The 18,791-nt window shown below is 30.3% G+C and overlaps 1 protein-coding gene across 1 annotated transcript in view; it reads left to right on the top strand.

Annotated features, from left to right (window-relative positions):
- LOC147068015 (uncharacterized) overlaps nt 1–18,791 on the top strand; it is a 100,830-nt gene that overhangs the window by 12,094 nt on the left and 69,945 nt on the right. The window lies entirely within an intron of this gene.

Below are 18,791 nucleotides of genomic sequence, written 5' to 3' on the forward strand. Positions count from 1 at the left end.
GTGTGAAACATAGATTCTTAATGTAAAAGAAATTCAAAAATCGCGAGTAGAGCAACATGGCATAGAAAGCAGACAAGATTACGCGATGTGATAGAGGTCCATAAGCATATGACATGAAAATGATCTGGACAAATTTCGTTATAAAGTGGTAGGTACCCACGGTGCACTAAGCGATCACAAGGACGTATGTACTAAAACCCGTTGAATAAACGAAATTTCGGTGAATGTATCTGGCAGTGAAGAACTAGGAACCGAGAAGAATGGAAGGAGCTAAGTGAGGCCTCTAATCAGTATTAGATCGATCGATGATGATAATGCATTAAGTATTACACACAAATAACGTTATTTCTGAGTTCCCTGATTTAATAATACGGATATCAGTATATTTTTTACAATAATTACAACAATTAAATGAGTAATTTCAATGGGCTTTTTAAGTGGCAAAAAACATCGAGTACCAATAATATGAGTTTGGTTTTTATTGTCGGTCAATTATCCGCGGTAGTCAATTTACCATGAACCATATTATCTTTGGATCTTAGGTGTGGGTATTCACAACATTTTCTTACATCTTCCAAAATAATGTTTAAACAACTAGGGTTTAAAACTAATACTGTTTCTTGCTTGTTGAATTATGAAAATTTAAAAAGTATATTTTTATATAAAAATAAATTTCGCTTAATAATGTTTTTTTTAATAATTAAAAAATTATTATATAATTTTGCACTCGTTCATTAAGTATTCCGATATAAATTTATACGTTCAATGGTCTATCAGCAAACATTCCCTTCATTTGAATAATCCTTCCAAAAGCTCACCTTTTCTTTATTTGATAATCTCTCAAGGAAATAGTACTAGCTCGTTCAGTTTCAGTATAATTTATAGACGAGCTTAAGTGATCACTAGTTTAGCTGCTAATCGCATTGAGAAAGCATTAATAATATTAACTGGGTAGTCGTTATATTATATAAGAGTATCCAACAAATTAAACGTAAGTTTGTATAATCTGTATCGGTCTTAAGACTTTGTTAATATGAAGATACGTATTTATATTACACAATAATATAATATAATGCTCTATCAAACTGTATTTTCACTTGGTAATAAATAGTATTAATATTATCATTGCTCTTATTTACATACTTCATCTAATTATGCTCCAGCATCAGAGCATCTCATGCATCTTTCCATGTGATACATGCAGCGCGTATATTGTTTTTCAGCATCGTTGTAAGTTGAACTTGTTTGAAGGTAGTAGCGAAAGATAGAGGTAGGCTGTTAAGATCCACCATAAATAGTGAACATTAAACTTTGTTTGTCATAAGTATTTGTTTTACTGAACTAAGACTGCAATTTAGAGATGGTGTTGGTTAGTTTTTAAAAATTAATTTAACCCTGCCTAAACCAAACCATAATATTTTTGGTGTACTTTGGGCGATACGATAAAACAATGCAAATTTTTTCATTCATATCTAATTATTTGTTTTCCTTGGATTAAGAATATTTATTACACATATTGTTGGTTATTTTTTTTAATCCATTAAGCCCGGCCTAAACCAAACTATAATGGATAAAAAATATTCTATCTATAAAATATTCAAAGTTATGTACAATTTAATTGCATAATTTTAGATATTTTATAGATAGACGAGTATTTTTTTGACTATTCTTTATTATGGCATAGTTTTCGCAAGGTTTAATTGAATTAAAAAAAAACAAACCAACACCATCTGTAAATTGTAGTCGTATTTCAATGAAAATAAATACATATGACTGACAAATTTTAGTGTGTACCATTTATGGCGGATCTTCATAGCCTACCTCTACCCTTCGCTACTGATTGAAGGAGTAGGTATTGGTGATACATATTATGGTTATGTTGTGGTGCACAAAGATGCGGAGTGCCTTGAAAAAGTGATCTACTCACGCGAAAAGGTTCATTGAGGTCACATCTATCACCAAGGACTCACATGTCAGTTGACGACCTCTAGTGTTTGTTCGCAATCGTACTAGCGTATCTACTCTCAATATCCAGAGAGATGTCTATTTTCAAATTTTAAAATTCAACAACCCATGCCGTGTTAAAATGTCAGATCTCATAGTCACTCTATGCCATAAAAAAAATTGAAAGCAGTTTATACCTTAGTTTCCATGTCGTGACCTCAATACTACAACTAGATAAAATGATTTTCACTATTTTTGAGATAGCTTTTGAATATAATTCTACATTTCCTTCTCTACAAAATGATATACATAGGTAAGTCAAAAGTTAATGAGAACTGTATTAATTTTGTGTTAGATAATTTTAAAACCATAAATGAATTAAATAAATAAAATAATATATCTACACTATATTTTCATACAATTGAACATTATTTAATTGTTCCCAATTAATCCTTTCTATGCCGCAATTAGTTAATTGATAGTAATTAACATAAGAATTGATGTAATTAGGGCGTCCAAAGACGCTTTGGGCACTTAACTGGTTAAGCAAGCACAATTTTCCAATTTTATTTTAAATAATATATATGGCTTAGATTCATTTTAATCAAGTAAAGTTTAAATTTCAGTTTCCCAACAATGACCAAATCAGAGTTGTAGTATTGAGGTGACGATATATAAAGATTACTTTACGACACGTGTTTTGCTCACTTGGTGAACTTTACCAAGTATTTGTGATGTTATTTACGGTTGCGTTTACATAGTGATAATAATTGTTGTCTTCTGTATATGGTAAAAGTAGAAAAATACCTATATATGATATGTGGGAAATAGAGTACTTGACAATGTTTACTAAGTAAGCGAAACATGTGTGTATACCGAATGATAAACTCATTTTATAAATTATCCTGAATTACTACCAAGTAAACTTTGAATCTCTTGAAAAGATCGAATTTCCCATGTCACAAGTGTTACAGTGTTTTTAAGTCAATGTTTCTTGATATTTCGTCACTAAGAGCAGACATACGCCATAATGATTTTTTACATTTTAAATTTTCTATTATAAATCTAAAAAGTTCAATATATCAACCTCTATGGGAATATTGGCATCTTGTTTATTAAAAAGGGTATAATGTAATAACTAATTTCACTGAATGCTTTCTAAGTTCGCCAAATCATATTCAACTATGTACCTATTCATTTTTAAAAGTTTTTGATAAACTTAACATTGTTAAGGGGAAAGTCATTGGTATAAAAATGTAAATTTTCTTTTGACAGAGGTTCGATTCAATTGAATCAACGTGCAGTATGATGTCAGCAAATCTATTAAGAATTCACACACTCCTTTCTCATCTTATAATGAATTTAAATATGTAGGCTGTTTCCAATGGGTATTCGCCAGTAGTGGATAGAATCGTATGCCATGCATAATAATATTATCAGCTGGAGAAATGTTCCCAATTGAATACTACCTTTCGACACCCCTTTCTTCATCCAACTCTCACTATAAATTCCAACTGACATTTGTGCGTCGGCACATAAATGAAATATTTAACACTGAGCTTAACGGGAATATCGAAGTTTTGAGCTATGCGCCAATTTCATTGAACATTCATTTTCATTCAATTGACTTGTTTTGTAGGTAATTTATCAATGAACATATAGTTTTAAAAAAAATGATTTTACTGTATTTTATTTAATAACACAGACTATTAGTACAAGTAAATCGTAGATTTCTAAGTAAGTTACATGAGATATTATTTAGCAGTATTATTGGATAAAAATCTACTCACCATTTTGTTCAAATAGCGAACAGATATCAAGTTTTTTTAAAATACTTATGTACTCGTAAAATAAATTCGTTAATCATAATATTTTATTTTATCAAAAAGAAGCCAGCCACATTGATCAACGACAGTAGTTAGCTACAGTATCTACTATGCAAATGTGCACTATCGTGGTATAATTTGAAAAAAATTATCAACAATTTACATTTTAAAGTGTTTTAATAAATCAATACGTACCTACCTATCTAAAAAAATTATAAAGAAAAATATTTTTTTAAATTCAAAGTCAAAAGTATATTTACAATTATAAAAATTGTTTATGAATTTGTTAAAGACGCCTATTTTATTATTACATTTTTTATGGTTATATTGTGCATAATTATTTTTTTTTAATTTAGTATATTACGTTTTCTCTAATGTAGCGAAAACATTTTTGAATTATTTACAGTTATAATTTTTTTTTAAATTTGAACTGAAAAATAAGCATGTGTATAATTTGAAATCATCTTAACCTATATCGAATCTAATTTCGGTATGGTCACAATATTGAAGCTTGATTGGATGAAAATCAAAACATTGGTGATATCGTTTATTAAAAATGGTACAGTGGACATCATATCGTTGGATTAGATGTGACCAACTAAAATTAATTTTAAATATAATAAATAATGAAATCTTACTTGAATTAGTATGGTTTTCTTTTTCGTTTACCAACTCCACTTTACCCTAGTAATCTGGTAAAGTACACATTTACCACCAAAAACATAGCGCTGCAAAAAAAACACGAAAGTCACAAGCAATTTAATAGTCGTATATTATATTATGCAATTATTAATTTAATTTGATAAAACGCAAATTTGTATAGTAATTCTTCCACTTTTATTAATTGTGTCTGGACAGGTTTTCCACCGAAACCGGTAGCTGCTAACTAGTATAATTTAATGCACATAGAAGAGGGTATAATATATATTATTACTATGTTTTATCGATACCGAATACACACGAGATTTAAGAATGTTTCATTGTATAGGTATTGAAGATACACCATTTTCAAAAACATTATAAAACAGACCTATTAAAAATATTCTAGAATACGCGGTATTTTAATTACACCAGTATTCCGTGGAAACCCTGGCTAAGAGGATAATTAATAGTACTCACGTTTGACGTAAAAGATATAAAAGTTATGCCGTATTTTTCTAGAATTTTTTCAGGTATGTTTTCTAATATTTTAAAGATTTTATTTATATTTTAATATATTAATTAGAATCTGAAAGTTATTAGCTAATATAAACGTTTGAAAGTCTTCATATTATTCGACGCACATGCCATTCAAGAAGAGACACTTGGAGTTGATACATCCTTGTTTAGCGAGGAAATGCCTCGCACCGTTGCCGATTTCTCAATTGATACCCTTCCCCGCCCCCACATCGCAAACAGAATCCCTTCTTAGGAAGACATATCAACTGACTTGTATCTCAAGTAAAACAGGTCGCAGTGGGCTCAAGAACCTTTGTAGTGGGTCGAAGGGGTGGTTTAAGTAGGATATACTACAAGGAGGAGGATAGATTCGTCCAAAATGATCACTCGAGCAAGTACATGATAAATTAGCCCAAAGGCTTTACGTGTCTGACGGTACAGTAATTATTATAAGTTTTTAAAATTATAATTCATGTATTTGATTACAGAAATACTTGGTCATACACTATCTTTCTGATTATAACTTTAAGTTGAGTTCTTACCGTGAAGTTTTGTGTTTATTAAAAATTGTTTACTGCTCATAGAGTATAATATTATGCTTCATAATTTTGCACTCCAGCTTTAGGATGAAAATGATGTAATGTATTCTAAAAATTTTTTTTTTACATTTATTATTTATTTATTTTCTTAATTATTTGAATACAATTGAATATCATTTTATCCGAGAGAAAGAGGCGTATCAGTGTAGTAAAAATATGGGTAAATATAGTAGTTTACATATTATCACACCATGTCAAATAAATTTAATTATATTTAATTTAAAAATATGTTGAATTATAAAGGTTTATATAAAAAAATAAAAGTACGTTTAATTAAAAATGATGCTATATTGAATTTGTAGAAGAACCAATGGTGTAGTGCCGGCTCCCAATTTTTAAACATCTTAATCTCTCTCCTACTTCTACCGCCACTTTTTCTAAAGTACCTACATGTTTTATAAACATCAATTATAACAATTATTGATAGATGAAAAAATAGAAGTAACAGGATACATTTTCTTATAATCACTTGGAATTTGAACTGAATAATCACTTCCTTAGCATTTTTACGTCCAGTTTAGGTACTGGTTTTCGATAGTTTCCATGTTAAAAATGACAGTAAAATTATATTTTTCGTTCACATGATTCAAAACTATTGCGTGTAATATAATATTGATGACAACTGTCTAGCTAGATGCCAGAGTGCCGCCCCAATTAGCTCTGCTCCACTACACCATTTTTCAAAATACATATCTGTACACCAAGCAGAAGCGGAGCAATTGCTAATTCTGGAGAAGAAACTAATATTGTCAGTAGACGTGAAAAAAGAAATCTTGCCGTTATGTCGTCATTATTTTATTAGTAAATTTATACTTACTTCTATATTATAATAATGAATAACTCAATCACATTTTGAAGATATCAATATTGTCGATTTAGAAGAATTTTTATTTTATTTTTCGGGTGATAGTTTTAAGCAATTAAATTTTAAATAAAAACAACAATCGTTTATTTGGCTATAATTATTTATCAAGCCTACTTGATAATGCTAACGATTTGAGCAAAACACGTATGTATTACATATTAAGTGAAATATGAATTTTATTTTGTCTATGTAGGTACAGGAAATCAAAATATGCTGAATTTATTAGTTTTATTAATTTTCAATAATATAATATTTTTAATAGTAACTAAAAATTACAGAAAATTATTTAAATTTATTATTAATGGGAAACTAAAATAAAATCGTGATAAGGTAGTCTAATGGATCTGACACTGTGATTAAAAATGACACGAGTTTTGATAACCATGATTTTGTGGTCAATGTAAAAAATATTTTGTTTATTTTCGTGAAATAATAAAATAATAACAATAGTAGTTTTCAAGAATATAACATGCGTGGTTCGCTATTTTGGTTATATGCAATGTACCATGCAAATGACTGAAAACAAACAAATTTCGTTATTTCGTGCTGAATACATCATTAATTAAACATGAAATAAATATATGAATGACATATTTAATTAATGCAAAATGTTCGGAAAGCGAAGCAACTCCGCGAAACGATTGAGCGATTTTATTCAACAATAAAGTTGCTTTGACGATTTCTACCATGCGAATTGTGTATTTTAAAATCATTATCGAAATTGAAAATTCTATTCAAAAATAATTGAGGGCTAAAAACATGACGAGAATAACCACAGTGAAGTCCGTTATAAGTGTGCGAATTGACGTGAAAATATGTTTTTATAATTTAAAATTGCATGATCGTTTGAAAATAGGAAAACATTTTAGAGTTTTCGATTTTACAAAATATAAATAATTGGCATGAATAATAGTAATAATAGAACGGTTGCTTAAAAGTGAAAGGTGACAGTTCGAGTCCTACTTAGTTAATTAAAATAATCTATTTAAACCATTGGGAAGACGATTAAACAAATTTATTAATATAGTAATTGATATGAATCAGTGTTAGTGACACGGGTTTCATCTTTTGTCATTTTCAACCCCTAATATGATTCAATTGCAATAGTATAAAACTGTCAAAAAATAACGCCAACAGCATTAATTTTCTAACATTTTATGTATAAATGACAACATAAATCAACAAGTAAATCAATCGTCATTGCTCGATAAACCTCGCCAAGAGATGCAATTTTAGTACAGTCTTTATGGGGGCGGAAAGATCACGTGTTATATCAAAATCTAGAGGCTGCGTTGGATTGGACACGTGCATAGAATGCTGAAAGAGTTACCAGCAAAGCAGGCTATGTATGCATTCCTTGAAGTCAAGAGAAGACCTGGTGATACAGAAAATTTACGAATCCTCGGCGAAAGCAATTGGAGATTGTCGACACTGGATCGTACCGGAAGGAGAAATTGTTATAAAGAGGCCATGTCCGCCAAGGGTTATAGTGTCATATAATATGATGATAATATAAATTTCCTACTCAAAAAATCTAATAAAAATGTGTGGCTTTGTTTTATATTAAGACAATGTTTGATTATTTCCCATTTAGGTATTCTAAATTAGAAACTATATTACATATTAATACGTAAATTAAAATATTGTAAGTAAATTATGATATTGCTAATAATGATCCCATAAATAATAACTATAATATGTTATCAATTAATAGTTCGTTAGTCGCAACCCAGATTAAATTAAACATTTGAAATTCGAATGATTTGCGTTTGAATTTTGAAATAAGATTTTTATACGAGTTACCGAAACGGCCCGTCAAATTTTGATTGATGGAAAAGAGCGCGCAAAAACGTTGCGTATTTTTTTCCCGTTGATCGGAAGTGAGTTAGTTGAATAAAAGGGGGTTTCCCATTCCTCGTCCGCGTTTGTTCGCGCTGTTCGGGACTTTTTGGGGCAGCCACCGTTTTTCGGCTTTGGTGGGCTCTTTATTTTCATTTCTGGTTTTTTCGGTTAGCATTTTCATGCGGTGGCTGGCGGCGGTGTAATTATACCACCAGGGTTGTCAAAGGTGGCATAGATATCTCGTTTTTTTTCAATAAATAAAAACCTATTTTTAACATGTTTCACGTGTATAAATAATATGGAGATGTATACCAATAGTATGCTTTAATATGACCTCATCAATAAAATCTATCCGATTATTGAAAAAAAATCTTTTAAATTAAAATTTTTAAAAATTAGACCCGATTCTTCGGTATGAATTAGAAACGAATATTATTATTATATTACAATAATTAATGAGAATAAAATACAAGTTTATATACCACATAATTTAGTAACGATTATTACCAGTTTCATCCGCTTCAACAAGACATTCTCAGCTGAACGACTTCAGATGAAAGTATCGTATTGAAACGGGTGAAAGCGATTCTGATCGTTACAATATGATGTTGAATGATAAAGTATCATGAATTACTACTAAATAAACGTTGAATTTCTTAAAAAGACTGTAAATTATATTTATTTTAATTAATACAATTCACCAAGAATCAACTGCTAACACAATTATTGAAGTACTTACATTATTCATAACATTCAATAGTTAGAAACTCATCATTCATTTTGAATAACATATTTATATTTTAGTATATTATAAACTTTTTAAAATACAATATAAAAGCAATCTTGAAATTGATTTTCTTCTACATGTTATGTGCATAGAGCTTAAATTTTGAGACAATGCCAGGATTTGTAGTTAGAAATGTAGTTTTTAGGTAAATAATGTTGTAAAATAAATTATATACCAATTAAAACGAAGAATTATTGTTGAAATAAGTATAAAAATGGTCATATATTTATATTGCTACATTTTGAAATCCAGCTATGGGGTCGACCCCGGCTAATGATGATGGTATTTATATTGTTTTAATATCCATTTTATTCATTAATATTGAGTAATTGATTTTTTAAATAGTTGATTCGTTATAATATATACTTACAAAAATTTATATGTATATATACCTACATATTATATTGTTGGGTTTTTAAAAATGTTTCTAAAATCAGGATCTGTTGTTTAACCACCCATTTACGGTAGAGAGGGAATGAGTATTGGGACCCTGAATGGTAGATTTAATTGTGTTTGTGTACCCTTTTATGTCTCGTAAAGGTATGCTTATCAATATAAAATGGTGGGTTGTTTGGCGGCAAGTGGAACTGGGTTCGAATTCGGATTGTTTGAAATAGAAATGGTTCCCAGCGGGAATCGCTCGATGTTCATTTTTGCCATCAACCGATTTTCTGTGCATATATGATTATTAATAGTCACGCAAACGATTCATATATTAATAAAATATGGCATTAGGTGGATATATCTATATATATTTGGTTTTTTTTACATATTCGTTAGTAAAAGAGTTGTCTAATTATGTATTTGGTACTATAATAATTATTAGTTCAACGTAAAATAAATAAAAGTAACAACTGCCAAAATATATTTTATTGTATTGAGTATTGACTACTGTGTTTCACCTCAAATAACATCTAATACTCTAATAATACAGATTAGTGTATAAAATATAATGTAATTTTAAATAATACTTGTTTACAGCCAATTTAACGATTTAAACCTATGAATTTTTATTCTCATTCAAAAGAAACGGTAAAAATATAATGGAATTATAATACTATATTAATTATAGTTTGCAGTTAATTGTCAGAACGACTACTATGTTATTAAACCTTATGTGAATGTTTATACTTAAAGCAATGCGACTGCTTAATTTTCAAACCGGCTAACTCCACTTGAGCAAATAATTGTTCAGGAAGGAGAAAAAACTTAATAATTTAACTATCGAGCAGAATTTAACAATTCAAAAAATACACTAGGAAATATTTTTTTTTACAAATAAGCTTCATTATGAATTAATAAACCCTTTTAGCTTCCCTTTTATACATAAAGAAAAATAAAATAAAGAGCGGAGTTGTTCCATTTATGATATTGGAAATTTGGCACCTGCAGTTGGCTATTTTGTGTGAAGAACGATAACACTTTCATTTATAGGTTTAGTAATTTGAAATTTTTTATGAGCATAGAAAACATGATTTACAACAAAATGACATCAAAATCTCATTTTGGTCAAAAATGCAGTTGGCTGGTTTGCAGATCAATTAAGCAGTCGAATGGTAGGTACTTACCTAATTTCTTTTCGTTGGATTAAGAAAATACGTCACGTGTACGAAAATATTTTCACTAGTTTTTATAAGTAAAGTTAGCATAACTCACTATAATATAGTCATATAGTGTATGTATTTGAAATTAATGTAGAATTTATATTTAAATCGGGTTTTATTACTCGTACATTGTATGGAAATTTGTGGTAGTATGATGATATATAAATTTAAACCTAACCTTCCGTTAGGTACCTAGAAATAAATACAAACTAAATATGTTGGTGGATATTTATTTGTTTTTAAATGAAATGAAAATGATTGCATAAAGTAACAGAAAATTAGTTTAGGTGTCAGTATAATGTATAAGTCAGTTTCCTACTTTATATTATACAATAAAGTCTTTATATTATGTTTTATATTTTATTATAAAAAATTACATTTTCACAATTTATGCTTGGATGTGATAGTTAATGAATAAATCAATGGATAGTTCATGAATACACAGTCTGTAATGAAAATACCTGCCATCGTTCATCAACGGCACAAAACAATCAGATATCTCCGGCAGAGGCGGATGACTGATCCCCCGTGTAACTGGTCTTTTTAAAATTGAAAATAAAACCACTCGCCCAATGAAATGAAATGGACATGGAGATTTGTGGCGCTTTGTCCGTTTGCTAATTGAAATGTCTCCTGCTGTGGCATGTATTTTATACGCGAATGCATTTTCACAGATATCAAATATAAAACCGCTTTTTACATTTTTAATAGTGTCACTCGCAGATAACTGAAATCACGATACACTTTTTGCTATTACAACATAAATAGATAACGTGTCCGAATGATTATAATATTTTGAAATAACATACATATTGAATCAATATGTAATCAATATTATTGATATATTTAACTTATTAGATATCATAGTATATAATACCAGTGTAGTAGTAGGATAGTGTTATACACATTCATGAATATTGCGGTGTAGTAATTCCATAGGATTTTTACACACATCTAAAATATTTAGATCGGTGTGGACACCTGCTTTCGTTACATGGTTGCTGATAAAAATTTTCTATTATTGGACGTTAAAGACGCGCCCACCGCGTAAAGATTACGTGGCCATTCGATATAATTAGCATGCTATTTAAATATGGTAATTAAAAAGTAATTATCTAGTCAGCAGTCTATGTGTCATATGTCACATATCAATATTAGTATTATCTACTTATTATCATCAAACAATACATTGAGTATCAATTACTTTTTTATACTGTCAAATAATTATAATTGAGGTGGCGAAACAGTCTTGTCAACCGTATTGAAATTATAATATTGGAATGTAATTTTGTGGTTATATTTTTTAGGAATACTTTTTTTGATATATCGTAGCAATGTTAATATAAGAAATTAACATTCTGGCGGCAGTAATTCTTATCATCTACTAGCTGAAGTACCCGGCTTCGCACAGGGTCGCTTCGTGGTTATATTTATCTTAGATATTTAAAAAATAATAATAGGTAATTTTTTTTTAATATTAAAATATCTGTGTTATACAATATTGCAATATGAAAATAATTCTAATAGGAGTATAGGTCAAACAAAAGACCACTAAATTAAAATCGAATCCAAAGTATGCAAACCAAGGCCTGAACAAAAACAATGCATGAGTGCGAGTGAGAAAGTATTCGGCACCCTTATAATCTCTGCGACACGCGCTAGAGTAAGATAAAAGGTCTACATATGTTTTCGTTAGTTTCCAAAAGTATCGCCAACAAATCGTGGAGAATCGCTTCACGTAGCATCGTAGCTCGTGTTGCTAAATTGCTATTTTTTGTGTTAGACATAAAGTCAATGGTAAATATTTTTTGTTAATTAAGTAGGAAAGATGGTTCTGTGTGTTGTATTAAAATATGGTAGCCGTACTGATAAGCAAGAATATGGTATTACGTTTCATAGGTAAGTTGATACATGTTCATGATAATTTATTTGTATATTATTATATATATTATCAGTGACCTAGTGTTTCTTTAAACTTAAATTATGGATATCTTTACCTAATGGTTGCATTTTGACCGCTTAAAAATACTATATAACGTAAAAAAATTGAAAATTATATTTTAATTCTGAGCGTCTAGTGCGAGCACTTTGGGCGAGCACTACCGAAATGGTCTATGGTCTCGAACATTTGTAGACGAATGCGTTCGCTCGCTCACAAACCAAACGCATGGCACGCAGCTTCATTTAGCAATGCAACGGGTGGTGTCTAGATGTATCTATAGTCTATGATACAAACGATATTAATATGTAGTAAAAAAAAACCAAATTGCATGGAACAAACAAACAATAAACGTTGTATTTTATATAATACTAATTTAGAAACCTTCGCAGGTGTACGCACAACAACTCACAAAAGTTTCATCGCAATCGGTTGAATGTTATAGGAACGCATCCGAATAGAAGAAGTAGATGATTTTCTAATTCAGAAATCTTCGTGGGCATGCGCACGACAACTCACCAAAGTTTCATTGCGAATAGAAGAAGAAGGAGATGGTTATTCTAATTCAGAAACCTTTGCAGGTTTTGGCACAATAATTGACGAAAGTTTTATTGCAATCGGATGAATGGAAGAATATAAAATAAAAGAAGAAGATGGTTGTATTAATTCAGAAACCTTTGCAGGTGTTACCACAACAACTGACGAAGGTTTCATCGCAATTGGATGATTAGTGTAGGAACCATACGAATAAAAGAAGATATAATGAAGAAGAAGAAAAAGATGGTTGTACTAATTCAGAAACCTTTGCAGGTGTTGGCACAACCACTAACGAAAGTTTCATCGCAATCGAAAGAATGGTATAGGGAACATACAAATAAAAGAAGATAGAATGATGAAGAAGAAGAAGAAGAAGGAAATGGTTGTACTTATTCAGAAACCTTTGCGGGTGTTACCACAACAACTGACGAAGGTTTCATCGCAATCGGATGAATGGTATAGGAACCATACGAATAATGTATAAAGTATAAAGAATAATGTATAAAGTATAGGAACCATAAGATATAATGAAGAAGAAGAAGAAGATGTTTGTACTTATTCAGAAACCTTTGCGGATGTTACCACAACAACTGACGAAGGTTTCATTGCAATCGGATGAATGGTATAGGAACCATAAGATATAATGAAGAAGAAGAAGAAGATGGTTGTACTAATTCAGAAACCTTTGCAGGTGTTGGCACAACCACTAACGAAAGTTTCATCGCAATCGGATGAATGGTATAGGGACCATACAAATAAAAGAAGATAGAATGATGAAGAAGAAGAAGATAGTTGTACTTATTGAGAAACCTTTGCAGGCGTTACCACAACAACTGACGAAGGTTTCATCGCAATCAGATGAATGGTACAGGAACCATACGAATAAAAGAAGTTATAATGAAGAAGAAGTAGAAGAAGATGGTTTTTCTAATTTAGAAACCTTTGCGAGTGTGTGTACAATAACTGACGAAAGTTTCGTTGCAATCGGATGAATGGTATAGGAACCATACGAATAAAAAAAAATAGAATGATGAAGAAGAAGAAGATGATGATTTTTCTAATTCAGAAACCTTTGCGGGTGTACATAGAACCACTTATCAAAATTTCATCGTAATCCGATGAATGGTATAGGAACGCATACGGGACAGACAGAAAGACAGACAGACAAACAGGCATATAGACAGACAGACATTCATTTTTATATATAAGATATAGCCTATACTCTTCACGAAAGTGCAAGCAAAAAGTTAACAAAGTTTTATCGCAATCGGATGAACGGTATGGCAGTGCATTCAATACGAACAAACAAACAAACAAACAAACACACATACAAATATTATTTTTTATATATTAGATTATAATTATCATGAATTCGTAATAATATCAATATAGTCGATATATTTTTGGTTCTTTAGATATTTTTTTTTTATTTAATCTTATTCGTGTTAATAAAAATATTATATTTTCCTATAAGTATATATTTCTGCATCGTTAAAGACTGATAAACAATTAAAATTAAAGCATATAATCAATATAATAGCATCGTTCACAGGATTTTTTTTTATTTATTTGCTTTATATCTAATAAGAGTATTATGTAGTACCTATAACGTATTAAATTATTCCAATGCACAAACAGAAACTTTGAAAAATTTAAAGCATGAAACTTTTAGGTTTTTGAAACTTTATCAAAATATCCGAGAAAGTTTTTGAAACTATTTCTACTACCGTTAAATAGTTCTCATAAATTTCTGTTTAAAATATTGTTTTGCAATAATTCTCGGCGTTGCTAAATTTTTTTATAATATTTATTGAATACAAATATTTTTTTATATTCTTTAGGATTGTAATATTTTTCTATCGTTAAATAATTTAAATTTAATTATAGAATTAAAAAATTTGGATGCTGACGATTGAACTAATATCTACAAATGTATCAAAGACCAAGTTCAGTAAATCGATCTAGAGTCTAAGAAAATATGCGATTATACATTCTGTGAATAAGGCCTCGTTCTCAAATGATTTAACTTCTAACTGTATACTATTCCATTTAAAAAAAACGTTGATATATCCTAAAGTTTATCAATTTTTTAGTATTCAAATAAGGACAGGTTGATCGAAAACTTTCAAATTATATTTATGGTAGCTATAAAAATAATAATGAGATTTTATACACCATGCCCATGGGAATAACTCCAATGTTGAGAGTGATCGTTTATCTTTTTTAGACAAAGTAGATGTTTGAATCATGTTTCACGTGTATGTTGATGTGATGTTTATATATGATTTTTTAATTGTATGTCACTGGCGTTCGTTTAATCCCCATCGCTTCAATTATTTTCTGTTTATTGGATGGAATAATACTTTCGTGTAAAAGTTAAAGCAAATACTCACTATATTGTTGACGACATTATAATAAATTTCATATGTGAGTCGCCTAGAGTCATAGCTCACATTTTGCAATTTTGTCATTTTTGAGTCATCATCAGCCGGGGTCAATCCACTGCTGGATGAAGGCCTCCCCAAGATTTCTCCAACTCTCTCAGTCCTGTGTCGTTCGCTGCCACGTATTTCCGCCGAACTTTACCAGTTCGTCAATCCAGCGGCTTTTAGGGCGACCCTGTGGCCGTTTCGTACCCCTTGGGTACCACTGGATGACGGCATTTATCCAGCGGCCGTCCTTTCGGCGAGCAATGTGCCCCGCCCATCTCCATTTCAGCTGTTTGGCAACGTCTATTACATCGCGTACTCTTGTCTGCTTCCTAACCCATTCGTTCCTCACCTCTCCATGCCTCGCTGTGTGACTCTTAGCCTTTGGACATCACTCGTGTTGAGGGTCTACGTCTCACAGCCATACGTGAGCACGGGTAGCACACATTGGTTGAACACCCTACGCTTAAGACATAATGGTAGGTCACTCTTGAAGATAATATTCAGACGTCCGAAAGCACTCCATCCCAGCTTTGTTCTTCGAGCAATTTCATCGTGCATGCTTCCGTCTATGGACACCTGCTGTCCGAGATAGACGTAGCTGCTGACTTGCTCGAGTTGGGTGCCAGAAATACAGATAATCGCAGGGTCCGAAAAACAGTTTTGAGTAAATATACCAATTGATTCTAAAAGCATTAATCTATATAAATCAAAATAGTTGGGAATCAAAAGGCACTTTAAACTTTAAGCCATGTGAAAATTGTTGACAAAGTTGACTGTTGGTGTCATAGCTCACATTTTTCAATAAATAATGTAAGTTCTGTCACCAAGGGCTTTCCAACCAATCAGGGAATTCTATTTTTCGTAGAGTACTGCAAGTATGTCTGCAGCCTTAGGAGTATTATATATTTAAAAAAAAATGTAAATCCACTCACTCATTCATTAATCTTAAAGGGAGTTCAATACTTGTCTTATAATTACAAAAAACAGTACTCTGGTGATTTTTTGCGATTATCTCAAAACTCGATTTTATGAATATGTGAGTTATGACTCTAGGCAACTCATGTATATAATAAGATAAAATATATGTGTACCAATATTGTTATTGAATATTATATATTATATACTATGTTTAATAACTCATTAAGTGCTAACACTGCGACTGGCGCGTTTGGAGTACTTAGCCATTAGATATAATTAGCGTGTTATTTAAATGTGGCAAAAGGTCAACAGTGATTGTGATAACACAATCACTGCTGACCTTAATTATACTAATATGAATGAATGCAATAATTGCTATGCTATTTTTTAGCATTTTGTGACTTTGATTGAGGAATGAATGTATTTTTTACACGAAGCTAATACTACTCATTTAGTGCTAACACCGCGACTGGCGCGTTTGGAGTACTTGGTCATTAGATATAATTAACGTGTTATTTAAATGTGGTAATTAAAAGGTCATTAAAAGGTCAGCAGTGATTGTGTTGTATATAATGTTCATATTTACTGAAAATATGACATTGTTATTTTATTTTGTTAAACAAATAAAACATATATAAATATATACCTACCAATCGTTTGAGTTCATAAACGTAAGTAACATTTACCCAATTATGAAATCTCTAAACAATACAAGTCAACCGTAATATATAGTTGATTACATATAATGAGAAACACATCACTGGTTGAAGTTACCTTTGACTGGGATAGGTAGGTATCTAATCAATGATAGGGAGAGAAATTACATCGCGTAAACCTGTACCAGTTACAAACGAAGGGGGAAATATTCAGCTTCGAAATCTATAAGTACCTTCTATTTTTTGTTTTATTTGAATTAAACAAAACTTGTTTTCAGTAGTATTTATTATACATTGCAATAATAACTTAGGTAATTCTATAGCAACTAATAAATATTAAAAATAATAACAAAACATTAAAATAACAATACCAATTATTTTAATAAAATATGTACGTCGAGGAATGAGAGATTATTCTGGCATTGCGGTCACGACGAAATCACTTTGGAACGGTATTATTGTCATTTAAAAGTAATGATACCAACTCGCCTGCACTACCATAAGGATTTGATATAATGTACATAAAATGTGTTCTTTTTAGATTTGAAGATAATTCATACAATTAGGTGTAATGTACGATGAAATAAAAATCCCCTTTTAGCGGTCAATATGACGTATGTATTTCAAATAATTACTTTGTTGTATCAATTATTTGTGAATTAATGTGGATATTTTTTTTTATTAAAATTAAACGGACCCGGAAAATTGTAATTATCCACCATAAAACACAAATCTAATATGTTAGACATTTTGTTATATTCTGTGTAGGTAGTCGTTGTCCAGTACAATTATTAAAACAATTTTATAAAAGATAATACGCTTAATTATGCATTTGTACATGTCAAAATTTAACGATACTATTATAGAATAAAAGATTTAAATGAGACACATAATTAATTATTGAGAAGTTTTAAGCAATAAGCTATTCCTTTATAAACTAATAAATAATCATGAACGTCTTATAAAGAAGATATATTTTACTCATATAACTCATGACAGCTCACCGTTATCGTCTCAGATAATCTTTAAATAAATCGACAGGGTGTTTATGACATTAATTACTTACGTAGAACAATAACAATACGCGTAGTATACAAAACTTTTAATAATAATTACGTGCGAATGACACATTTTCCAGAATTATGAAGTTTTCATCGCAAATATCTTCTACGACACGCGTTTCGTCCCTTAAAATCCGACAGACACGAACCAACATTTTTATTGTCTTTCAAAATGATAGCACCTTGGAGCCTCCTCCCCTTGCGTGCTATCTCACCCTCGCGTTTACCGAAACACTTAAAAAATATAAGAGAAATCGCGGGAAAAACTTGGGCATTTCGTGTGAAAGTAGCTTGGGGTAAACTTTGGGTAGCCACATATTTAAGATGTACTTATTTTTACCTGGGGGCATAGAAAGCAATCCCGGATTATTTATTAGCTTATAAATAGATACAATTTAATAGTAGCAATGTTTTCAAATAGCTATCTACTAACAATATTTTTATAAAGTTTTTATTATATAACAAAATTCATTATTTATTATTATCATGTCAGAAGGAATTTCAATATTTCATTGTTTGGGAATTATTGTCAAATTTTTCTAAAGTTGGAAAGAATTGCAAACGATTTGACTGCTGACTAGATAATTTTTTTTGGCACAATTAAATAGCATGCTAATTAAATC

The sequence above is a fragment of the Rhyacophila brunnea genome, unplaced genomic scaffold (genome assembly GCF_057557595.1).
Source record: "Rhyacophila brunnea isolate RB1 unplaced genomic scaffold, BYU_Rbru_1.0 scaffold_3, whole genome shotgun sequence".
Classification (NCBI taxonomy): domain Eukaryota; kingdom Metazoa; phylum Arthropoda; class Insecta; order Trichoptera; family Rhyacophilidae; genus Rhyacophila; species Rhyacophila brunnea.